The 12886-nt window shown below is 41.0% G+C and overlaps 1 long non-coding RNA gene across 1 annotated transcript; it reads left to right on the forward strand.

The window, feature by feature from the left end:
• Nucleotides 1-6326: 6326 nt before the first annotated feature.
• Nucleotides 6327-8331, forward strand: LOC123185252 (uncharacterized). The gene is made up of 3 exons (XR_006493263.1): nt 6327-7425; nt 7524-7872; nt 7948-8331. It is a non-coding gene; the product is annotated as an uncharacterized lncRNA (long non-coding RNA).
• Nucleotides 8332-12886: the final 4555 nt, after the last annotated feature.

A 12886-nucleotide genomic window follows, 5' to 3' on the forward strand; every position in this document is an offset into this window, starting at 1 on the left:
AAGGCTTCGTGATGAACTATAATATGCAAGGGATGGAAAAGACAATTCCCGAGCTCTTCGCAATGCTAAAGGCTGTGGAGGTAGAAATCAAGAAGGAGCATCAAGTGTTGATGGTTAACAAGACCACTAGCTTCTAGAAAAAGGACAAAGGGAAGAAGGGGAACTTCAAGAAGAATAGCAAGCAAGTTGTTGCTCAAGGGAAGAAGCCCGAGTCTGGACCTAAGCCTAAAACTGAGTGGTTCTACAGCAAAGGGACTTGTCACTGGAAGTGGAACTGCCCCAAGTATTTGGCGGATAAGAAGGGTGGCAAAGTGAAAGGTATATTTGATATACATGTTATTGATGTGTACCTTATTAATGCTCGTAGTAGCGCCTGGGTATTTGATACTGGGTCTGTTGCTCATATTTGCAACTCCAAACAGGGGCTACGGATTAAACGAAGATTGGCTAAGGACGAGGTGACGATGCACGTCGGAAATCGTTCCAAGGTTGATATCATCGCCGTCGGCACGCTACCTCTACACCTACCGTCGGGATAAGTTTTAGACCTGAATAATTGTTACTTGGTGCTAGTGTTGAGCATGAACATTATATTTGGATCTTATTTGATGTGAGACGGTTATTCATTTAAATTAGAGAATAATGGTTGTTCTATTTATATGAGTAATATCTTTTATGGTCATGCACCCTTGATGAGTGGTCTATTTTTGTTGAAACTCGATTGCAGTGATCCACATATTCATAATATTGAAGCCAAAAGATGCAAAGTTAATAATGATAGTGCAACTTATTTGTGGCACTGCCATTTAGGTCATATTGGTGTTAAGCGCATGAAGAAACTCCATGGTGATGGACTTTTGGAATCACTTGATTATGAATCACTTGATGCTTGCGAACCATGCCTCATGGGCAAGATGACTAAAAGTCCATTCTCCGGAACAATGGAGCGAGCCATTGACTTATTGGAAATAATACATACTGATGTATGCAGTCTGATGAGTGTTGAGGCTCGCGGCGGGTATCGTTATTTTCTGACCTTCATAGATGATTTGAGCAGATATGGATATATATACTTAATGAAAGATTAGTCTGAAACATTTGAAAAGTTCAAAGTATTTCAGAGCGAAGTGGAAAATCATCATAACAAGAAAATAAAGTTTCTACAATCTGATCATGGAGGTGAATATTTGAGTTATGAGTTTGGTCTTCATTTGAAACAACGTAGAATAGTTTCGCAACTCGTGCCACCTGGAACACCACAGCGTAATGGTGTGTCCGAACTTCGTAACCGTACTTTATTAGATATGGTGTGATCTATGATGTCTCTTACCGATTTACCACTATCATTTTGGGGTTATGCTTTAGAGACGGCTGCATTCACGTTAAATAGGGCACCATCTAAATTCATTGAGACGACACCATATGAACTATGGTTTAGCAAGAAACCTAAGTTGTCGTTTCTTAAAGTTTGGGGCTGTGATGCTTATGTGAAAAAAGCGTCAACCTGATAAGCTCGAACCCAAATCGGAGAAATGCATCTTCATAGGATACCCAAAGGAAACTATTGGGTACACCTTCCATCACAAATCCGAAGGCAAGATATTCGTTGCTAAGAATGGATCCTTTCTAGGGAAGGAGTTTCTCTCTAAAGAAGTGAGTGGGAGGAAAGTAGAACATGATGAGGTATATGTATCTTATCCCGAATTGGAAAGTAGTTCATCATAGAAATTAGTTCATGTAATGCCTACACCAATTGGTGAGGAAGTTAATGATGATGATGTTGATGATGATGAAACTTCAGATCAAGTTACAACCGAACCTCGTAGGTCAACCAGAGTACAGTCCACACCAAAGTGGTACGGTAATCCTGTTCTGGAAGTCATGTTACTAGACCATGATGGACCTACGACTATGAGGAAGAGATGATGAGCCCAGATTCCGCGAAATGGCTTGAGGCCATGCAATCTTAGATGGGATCCATGTATGAGAACAAAGTGAGGACTTTGGTTGACTTGCTCGATGATCGTCAAGCCATAGAAAATAAATGGATCTTCAAGAGGAAGACTGGCGCTGACGGTAATGTTACTGTCTACAAAGCTTGACTTGTTGCGAAAGGTTTTCGACAAGTTCAAGGATTTGACTATGATGAGACCTTCTCACCCGTAGCAATGCTTAAGTATGTCCGAATCATGTTAGCAATTGCCGCATTTTATGATTGTGAAATTTGGCAAATGTATGTCAAAACTTCATTCCTTAATGGATTTCTTAAAGAAGAGTTGTATATGATGCAACCAGAAGGTTTTGTCGATCCTAAAGGTGCTAACAAAGTGTGCAAGCTCCAATGATCCATTTATGGACTGGTGCAAGCCTCTCAGAGTTGGAATATACGCTTTGATAGTGTGATCAAAGCATATAGTTTTGTACAGACTTTTGGAGAAGCCTGTATTTACAAGAAAGTGAGTGGCAGATCTGTAGCATTTCTAATATTATATGTGGATGACATATTGTTGATTGGAAATAATACAGAATTTCTGGATAGCATAAAAGGATACTTGAATAAGAATTTTTCAAGGTATAAGATGATCCCTCACTAAATTTCAAGGTATAGGTGATCTCCCTGAGTATGCACCATTGCTACAGTTCGTCATGCCGAGACACCACGTGATGATCGTGTCTGATAAGCTCTACATTCACATACAATGGGTGCAAGCGAGTTTCGCACGTGCAGAATACTCGGGTTAAACTTGACGAGCCTAGCATATGTAGATATGGCCTCGGAACACTGACACCGAAAGGTCGGACATGAATCATATAGTAGATATGATCAACATAGTGATGTTCACCATTGAAAACTACTGCATCTCACGTGATGATCGGACATGGTTTAGTTGATATGGATCACGTGATCATTTAGATGACTAGAGGGGTGTCTATCTAAGTGGGAGTTCTTAAGTAATATGATTAATTGAACTTTAATTTATCCTGAACTTAGTCCTGAAAGTTTTCTTGCAAATCTATGTTGATGTAGATCAATGGCCCGTGCTACCGTTCCCTTCAATTTTAATGCGCTCCTAGAGAAAGCTAAGTTGAAAGATGATGGTAGAAACTACACGGACTGGGTCCGTAACTTGAGGATTATCCTCATTGTTGCACAGAAGCATTACGTCCTAGAAGCACCGCTAGGTGCAAGACCTGCTGCAGGAGCAAGTCCAGACGTTATGAACGTTTGGCAGAGCAAAGCTGATGACTACTCGATAGTTCAGTGTGCCATGCTTTACGGCATAGAATCGGGACTTCAAAGACGTTTTGAACATCATGGAGCATATGAGATATTCCAGGAGTTGAAGTTAATATTTCAAGAAAATGCCCGAGTTGAGAGATATGAAGTCTCCAACAAATTCTATAGCTGCAAAATGGATGAGAACACTTTTGTCAGTGAACACATACTCAGAATGTCTGGGTACCATAACCACTTGACTGAGCTGGGAGTTAATCTTCCTGATGATAGTGTCATTGACAGAGTTCTTCAATCACTACCACCAAGCTATAAAGGCTTCGTGATGAACTATAATATGCAAGGGATGGAAAAGACAATTCCCGAGCTCTTCGCAATGCTTAAGGCTGTGGAGTTAGATATCAAGAAGGAGCATCAAGTGTTGATGGTTAACAAGACCACTAGCTTCAAGAAAAAGGGCAAAGGGAAGAAGGCGAACTTCAAAAAGAATAGCAAGCAAGTTGCTTCTCAAGGGAAGAAGCCCAAGTCTGGACCTAAGCCTAAAACTGAGTGCTTCTACTGCAAAGGGACTGGTCACTGGAAGCGGAACTGCCCCAAGTATTTGGCGGCTACGAAGGGTGGCAAAGTGAAAGGTATATTTGATATACATGTTATTGATGTGTACCTTACTAATGCTCTTAGTAGTGCCTGGGTATTTGATACTGGTTCTATTGCTCATATTTGCAACTCCAAACAGGGGTTACAGATTAAACAAAGATTGGCTAAGGACGAGGTGACAATGCGCGTCGGAAATGGTTCCAAGGTTGATATCATCGCCGTTGGCACGCTACCTCTACATCTACCGTCGGGATAAGTTTTAGACCTGAATAGTTGTTATTTGGTGCTAGTGTGGAGCATGAACATTATATCTGGATCTTATTTGATGTGAGGCGGTTATTCATTTAAATCAAAGAATAATGGTTGTTCTAGTTATGTGAGTAATATATTTTATGGTCATGCACCCTTGATGAGTGGTCTATTTTTGTTGAATCTCGATTTTAGTGATACACATATTCATAATATTGAATCCAAAAGATGCAAAGTTAATAATGATAGTGCAACTTATTTGTGGCACTGTCGTTTAGGTCATATTGGTGTTAAGCGCATGAAGAAACTCCATGCTGATGGACTTTTGGAATCACTTGATTATGAATAACTTGATGCTTGCGAACCATGCCTCATGGGCAAGATTACTAAAAGTCCATTCTCCAGAACAATGGAGCGAGCCACTGACTTATTGGAAATAATACATACTGATGTATGCAGTCCAATGAGTGTTGAGGCTCGTGGCGGGTATCATTATTTTCTGACCTTCATGGATGATTTGAGTAGATATGGGTATATATACTTAATGAAAGATAAGTCTGAAACATTTGAAAAGTTCAAATAATTTTAGAGCGAAGTTCAAAGTTTCTAAAATCTGATCATGGAGGTGAATATTTGAGTTATGAGTTTGGTCTTCATTTGAAACAATGTAGAATAGTTTCGCAACTCGCGCCACTTGGAACACCACAGCGTAATGGTGTGTCCGAACTTCGTAACCGTACTTTATTAGATATGGTGCGATCTATGATGTCTCTTACCGATTTACCACTATAAGTTTGGGGTTATGCTTTAGAGATGGTTGCATTCAGGTTAAATAGGGCACCATCTAAATCCGTTGAGACGACACCATATGAACTATGGTTTAGCAAGAAACCTAAGTTGTCATTTCTTAAAGTTTGGGGCTGCGATGCTTATGTGGAAAAGCTTCAACCTCATAAGCTCAAACCCAAATCGGAGAAATGTGTCTTCATAGGATACCCAAAGGAAACTGTTGGGTACACCTTCTATCACAAATCCGAAGGCAAGATATTCGTTGCTAAGAATGGATCCTTTCTAGGGAAGGAGTTTCTCTCGAAAGAAATGAGTGGGAGGAAAGTAGAACATGATGAGGTAATTGTACCTTCTCCCGAATTGGAAAGTAGTTCGTCACAGAAATCAGTTCCTGTAATGCCTACACCAATTAGTGAGGAAGTTAATGATGATGATGATGAAACTTCAGATCAAGTTACTAACGAACCTCGTAGGTCAACCATAGTACAGTCCGCACCAAAGTGGTATGGTAATCCTGTTCTGGAAGTCATGTTACTAGACCATGATGAACCTACGAACTATGAGGAAGAGGTGATGAGCCCAGATTCCATGAAATGGCTTGAGGCCATGAAATCTGAGATAGGATCCATGTATGAGAACAAAGTGTGGACTTTGGTTGACTTGCTCGATGTTCGTCAAGCCAAAGAAAATAAATGGATCTTCAAGAAGAAGACTGACACTAACGGTAATGTTACTGTCTACAAAGCTCGACTTGTTGTGAAAGGTTTAAGAAAAGTTCAAGGATTTGACTATGATGAGACCTTCTCACCCGTAGCGATGCTTAAGTCTGTCCGAATCATGTTAGCAATTGCCGCATTTTATGATTATGAAATTTGGCAAATGTATGTCAAAACTGCATTCCTTAATGGATTTCGTAAAGAAGAGTTGTATATGATGCAACCAGAAGGTTTTGTCGATCCTAAAGGTGCTAACAAAGTGTGCAAGCTCCAATGATCCATTTTATGGACTGGTGCAAGCCTCTCAGAGTTGGAATATACACTTTGATAGTGTGATCAAAGCAAATAGTTTTATACTGACTTTTGGAGAAGCCTGTATTTACAAGAAAGTGAGTGGCAGGTCTGTAGCATTTCTAATATTATATGTGGATCACATATTGTTGATTGGAAATAATACTCCCTCCGTCCCAGTTCGCAAGGCAAAGTTTTCAAATATCTTGGGCCAAGGTGAATTTCCGTTGGCTCTGATTTTCCACGTAAAAACGTTAACCATCGGCGTTGCAATTAATTTGGAAAGTGAAAAGAACTTTATTTTCTAGTCTTTAATTGATTTGGCGGGATATTTTCCTCTGCCTCGTGCGATGTTTCCGCCTTGCACGCTCCTTCCTCCTTCGGCGTGATATTTTCACCTTAAATTTTGCTATCGCGCCCAAATTTCTTTCCTAAACCAGAGATTTGATTCTGCGCGCAAGGATTTCATTCCTAACTCAAATGAAAGCAGCGCCCAGATTTCTTTATATAGCCATGGACTTACGTAGATGAACAGCCCAGTCTAGCGCCAATCTCATCTCCTCTCCTCCTCGATTTCATGGCATCGGACAGGGGAGATGAGGGACATCGTCATCCGCCGCCTCTTGGCCTCCGGGGCCTGACTCGCACTGCCTTCCTTCCTCATTCCGGCGATGGCGGCGGCCTTCCTCCACTTCGTACTTGTCATGGCGGCGGCCTTCCTCCACTTGGTCTTGCAGGTCGAGGACCACTGTCGTCGTTCTCCATTGGAACGGCTGCCTCTACACCGGTGTCCAGCCCCAGCGTCGGAGGGAGACACCGCGTCGGTCTGTCGCACCCACCTCGATCTCCTTCTCCAAACCAGGCAGGCTCGTCGAACTGGGCCACCTCGCCGGGCGGGAGCGGCAGTGCAAGCGCCACCGGAAGGACGTCCTCCTACGTCGGCTTGAACATCATGAATGGCTCCATCTGCGTCGGACCAAATTTGTCCGTATTCTGCACGAGAGGTTCGTAGTCCTTCTTGCCTGATCAGGATATGTTGTCTTGTTCAACGATTGCATCAGGAAACTGCCTGCGAGTCACTGCTGCAGGATGTTTGCCTCCGCTGATCTCCTTCCTTGTAGCTGTTTACTGTTTTGCTGTTGTCTTAGTTCTTTCTATGTTGTTTTGTTCTGAACTATCTTTCAGTTTGGGGAGTCAGGTTCTGTGAGCCGTGTAATGTACGTACGTAAATCTTAGCTCTCCATCGATTGTGTGACGTGAATAAAAGGCCTTCGTCAGCCACAGCATGAGAGACGCTATGTTTCGTTAGGAATAATTTGTTCGGTGACCGTATTTTTTTCTTGTTTGGCCGTACATAAGATCAGCTATATGGATTCTGAATTGCTTGTTTTTGCTATGTAGACCGTACCAGTGAGTTTGCTGCATCTACTAACGGCAGAGAAGGAGGCTGGCGTGGCGCTGGATATAATCCAAATTTTGAGAACGCTGACGAGTATCCTCCACGGCTGGAACATGTAGAGGCACCTTCTGCAAAAGAGATTGATTTGAGTAGGTTTTTCATCTCCAACTCAACCATGATTTGTTTTCAATTTTGTTTAGTAGCAGCATATTTGGTTTGTGCTTATGATTTGTTTTCATGTGTGTAGATGCTTTGGCTAACAAGAATAACAGAGAACAGTACATTGTCGTAGACAAGCGTAATATTTACGCTATGTTGCTTGCTCGAAATGGAGAGTGTGGAAGGTTAAAGGATGGGGTTTTGGATTCTGTTGTACGTGATGGAAATTGTTCTCGGAGGTGCGTGAGTAGGATTTGGAAAGAAACGAAGACAGGAGGTGGCGTTAACTCTATCAAGAACAATTTGAAGTTAAAAACGGGAAGGAAGAAAATGAGTTTGGATATTGAGGCATTAGAAGCCATTCCACCTGGTGAGAGGACCACAATTCGACAAGTTGCGGCTGGACTTAACATGTCCAAAAGCACAGTTCACCATAGGTATGAAAAAAATCATTAGTTCTTACATTTCGATGATGACCGAAATCATGATCAACTTTTCTTGTTTCTGTCTAGGTTGAAGGAGAAGGTAATGAGACGAGTTTCAAATGAACTGAAACCTTCATTAACTGAAGCCAACAAGAAGGCACGTCTGGCGTATTGCCTTGACAATTTGGAGCCAAGTTCATTGGAGGACAATCCCACTTTTAAAGCTAGTTTTAACAAGGTTCATTTGGATGAGAAGATCTTCTACCGCACAAGGAAGACACAGAAAATGTACTTGAGTCATAGAGAGGAAGCACCAAAAAGAGAATGCAAACATAAAAACTACATCCAGCAGATCATGTTCTTGTCGGCTATGGCAAGGCCAAGGTATGATTCTCAAGGAAATTGTGTGTTTGATGGAAAAATAGGTGTGTGAGCATTTGTTGATTGGGTGCAAGCTCAAAAGAAGAGTGCTAATAGGTAAACTACCACGATGTTTTTTTAAGCATGATCTACATCAAGTGTGAAATTCGTTTGCTAAAGTAACATATTTTTTTCTTTCAATGTAGAGGGAGAGGAGAATGGGAGCTCAAGCCTTCATCTTCGGTGGATAGGAACAAAAGTAGGGAGTACATTGTGCAGTATGTACTGCCTGCTATAATGGAAAAATGGCCTGAGAGTGATAGATGGAACACCGTGTACATTCAGCAAGACAATGCAAGAACTCATGTTTTAGCAAATGATCCCATTTTTGCAATGGAAGGGGCAAAGGGAGGTTGGGATATCAGAATTGTAAATCAACCACAAAATTCACCTGACTGTAACATACTTGATCTTGGGTGGTTTGCCTCTATTCAACCTATGTTCCATAGGAAAATGCCCAAAACCCTTGCAGAGATTGTTCAGAAGGTAGCACTCCATTTTAGCTATGCAACTTCTTAATGTTTGTGCACAGCGACCTAACTTCATGTTTTTTCAATTGTTCCACAAGTTAATGAAAGCCTTGCTCAGTACCCACATCATAAGCTTAGTAGAATCTGGTTAAGCCATCAAGCTTGTATGAGGGAAATTATTAAGCACAAGGGGTCGATGCACTATGATACACCTCACATGAACAAAAGAACATTAGAGAGGCTAGGTCTACTGTCAGTCCTTCTGACGGTTGATAAAGATTATGTTGATGCTGCCATTGAGTATTTGAACTCACCTTAGGAGGAATGAGTGTTTTAGTTTATCACTGGAACAATTGCACTGTGTTGTTTAATCGCAGCAACAAAACTCATGTGATCACAAGAATTGGTCGTCCTCACTATACAATGCCCGCCCATGACTGCACATTCTCAAAGCATGGTGTACAAATGTTGTGGTAATTTTAGATGAGTACGTGAGAGAAGTATTTTCAGTACTCCATACTCACAATCTAAACGGAAATAACCACTGCAATATCCTCACAATCTATAGATCACAAATAACAACTGCAATATTCATTCCATGATTCACATCAAGATTCATAATTTGAAAATAAATTCCACTGCAACAAGATCATGATTCATAAAACACACACCATCTTCACACATCAAGAGACATGGCTATTTCTTCCTCAACATAAACCCTAATTCATCTCGGTGTCAGCCACAAATGCATTCTCATCTTCGGCAACTGCAGTGGTGTTGTAGTCGCAACGAGAACAGACACCATCTTCACCTACTCCAACAATCGTCGCGTAGTCCTTGCACCAGTAGTCTTCACAGAGAAGTGGATTTCCACACACATCACAAGGTACCACGTCCATTGGCACCGGCAAGGAGCAAGCTAGACAACGGAATATCGAAGAATCACCTCGAACACCATAGTTATGGCACATTGCCGGGAACAAGCATCCATCACATGAAGATTCCAACGTAGTCCTCCATCCAATCGCAAGATTGGTGTTGCGAATGTACCTTGCCCTAGCCGAGAACCTTGAATCACCAGCTCCGACATTCGTTCCACGATCTACTTTCTGAAAAAGATCTTGAATGGTTGTGTAAATCCTCTCAAATTCATCCTCAAGTTCTTCCACCTCGCCTTGTGTGACTTCCACCTTGCCATCTGCCTCCTCCACCTCAGCATCTGCCTCCTCTACCTCGGCATCTACCTCCCCCACCTCGGCACAGACCTCCTCCATGCCCTCCACGTCCATGATAGTTGGGGGGAGATGAGGCAATGAACTGAATGTGTGGGAAGAGGAGGAACATGCGTTGCCATTTTATACAAGTTTCGGCATGCAAAACAGTAACCGTTTCACACTGCATTGTGGAAGTGGAAGATGAGAGGAAGTACTCCAACACGCCTTAGAATTGTGGTGCATGCAGCGTGGGAAGAGGAGTAAGTGTTGTGGTGCATGCAGATTTAGTGGAGTGGTTTCCCACGGTGAAATAGGAGTGGATCAGCTTTTGCATGCAAACATTGATGGACTACTAGTGCCAAATTGAATACAAATGTGCCTAGGGGTGGAAGATTTTGGGACAAATAGTTTTTGGGATTTTGCCTTGAGAACTGGGACGGAGGGAGTACAAAATTTCTGGATAGCATAAAAGGATACTTGAATAAGAATTTTTCAATGAAAGACCCCGGTGAAGCTGCTTATATATTGGGCATCAAGATCTATAGAGATAGATTAAGACGCTTAATTGGACTTTCACAAAGCACATACCTTGATAAAGTTTTGAAGAAGTTCAAAATGGATCAGTCAAATAAAGGATTCTTGCATGTGTTACAAGGTGTGAAGTTGAGTTAGACTCAATGCCTGACCACTGCAGAAGATAGAGAGAAAATGAAAGTCATTCCCTATGCCTCAGCCATAGGTTCTATCATGTATGCAATGTTGTGTACCAAACCTGATGTGTGCCTTGCTATAAGTTTAGCGAAGAGGTACCAAAGTAATCTAGGAGTGGATCACTGGACAGCGGTCAAAAACATCCTGAAATACCTGAAAAGTACTAAGGATATGTTTCTCGTTTATGGAGGTGACAAAGAACTTGTCGTAAATGGTTACGTCAATGCTAGCTTTGACACCGATCCTAATGACTCTAAGTCAAAAACCGGATACATATTTATATTGAATGGTGGAGTTGTAAGTTGGTGCAGTTCCAAGAAGAGCGTCATGGCGGGACCTACGTGTGAAGCAGAGTAATTAGCTCCTTCGGAAGCAGCAAATGAAGGAGCCTGGATGAAGGAGTTCATATCTGATCTAGGTGTAATACCTAGTGCATCGGGTCCAATAAAAATCTTTTGTGACAATACTGGAGCAATTGCCTTGGTGAAGGAACCCCTATTTCACAAGAGAACCAAACACATCAAGAGACGCTTAAATTCCATCCGCGATCAAGTCAAGGAGGGAGACATAGAGATTTGCAAGATACATACGGATCTGAATGTTCTAGACCCATTGACTAAGCCTCTTTCACAAGAAAAACATGATCAGCACCAAGACTCCATGGGTGTTAGAATCATTACTATGTAATCTAGATTATTGACTCTAGTGCAAGTGGGAGACTGAAGGAAATATGCCCTAGAGGCAATAATAAAGTTGTTATTAATACTTCCTTATATCATGATAAATGATTATTATTCATGCTAGAATAGTATTAACCGGAAACTTAGTACATGTGTGGATACATAGACAAATAGAGTGTCCCTAGTATGCCTCTACTTGACTAACTCGTTAATCAAAGATGGTTAAGTTTCCTAACCATAGACATGTGTTGTCATTTGATGAACGGGGTCATATCATTAGAGAATGATGTGATGGATGAGACCCATCCGTTAGCTTAGCATTATGATCGTTTAGTTTTATTGCTATTTCTTTCTTCATGACTTATACATACTAGAAGATACCCCGCGCGTTGCTGCAGGAATTTTGAGTTAATAATTTGTAGGGAAAAAATGTCTTATATTATATACATGTTATATTAAATAATGTACCAGAGTGGAAGCACCACGTATGCACTATTTGTGCACCAAATGGTTATTCAGACACATGAGAATAAATTTATAATTAATAAAAGAAACATGAGTTGATACAATCCAGAACACGTTTATATACATACACCACAGTTGCATATGTTTTGCAATACATAATAATAAAATGAGCATGTTGCATTGGTTCATATCTGCAGAGGTGTATGCACATTTTGGCAATCACTAAATGTTCTTCTTTCATAAGAAATCACTAAATGTTCTTCCTGATGTACAGTCTGGAGCTTGCAAACCAGAATGACATACACTCGAAGCCCTCAAATCACCAACATTACTTAGTGCATCAAGTTTGTTATGAAACAAAAAAGGAAAATGCTACCAGCACATATGGGACAAGGGGATCGACACATCAAACCAAAACTCCCTTTTGGCTACTTGTATCTTCTGGCCTTTCAGAAAAAGGTGCACCTTCATATTTCTTATATAAAATAACACTCCTACAACAGGTGCCATACTCGAGTTACTATTAGTTAAAAGTGTTATTTTCTCAAGACTTGAAGAAGCAAATAGTACAGTTCAGTTGAGATGACCAGAAAGGTATGGTCAAAGTTGCAACCTATTAAACCACCATCCGTACAGCTTAGTCGAGATAAGACCATCCATACAGCTTAGTGGAGATACGACCATCCATCTTTCTCTGAAATAATCTATAGTTTAAGAGCAAAATCTCACTATAAAAGGCAGATCATACCAAGCTTTAGTATCTGGAACACAATATATCTGTAATTTAAGCTTTGCATCGGCCAACAAAAAAGAGAAATACATGTATGTTCCATGTGTATAAATCTATAATTTAACATGACTATCTGAGAAATCAATTCACTTCTCTCTGCACACTTGGTTGAAATGTTGCAGTATTTACCATTAGCAAATGACCATGAGCAAGAAAAATAGCCACCTCAAGTCTGAATGAGATCCGAATGAATAAAAATAGCCACTCCAAATCTAAATCAGACCCGCAAGAATTTATGAACTGCATGTTTCGGCTCAATCTAGTTAGGATTTAGAT

This window comes from Triticum aestivum, chromosome 2A, assembly GCF_018294505.1.
Source record: "Triticum aestivum cultivar Chinese Spring chromosome 2A, IWGSC CS RefSeq v2.1, whole genome shotgun sequence".
Taxonomy (NCBI): Eukaryota; Viridiplantae; Streptophyta; class Magnoliopsida; order Poales; family Poaceae; genus Triticum; species Triticum aestivum.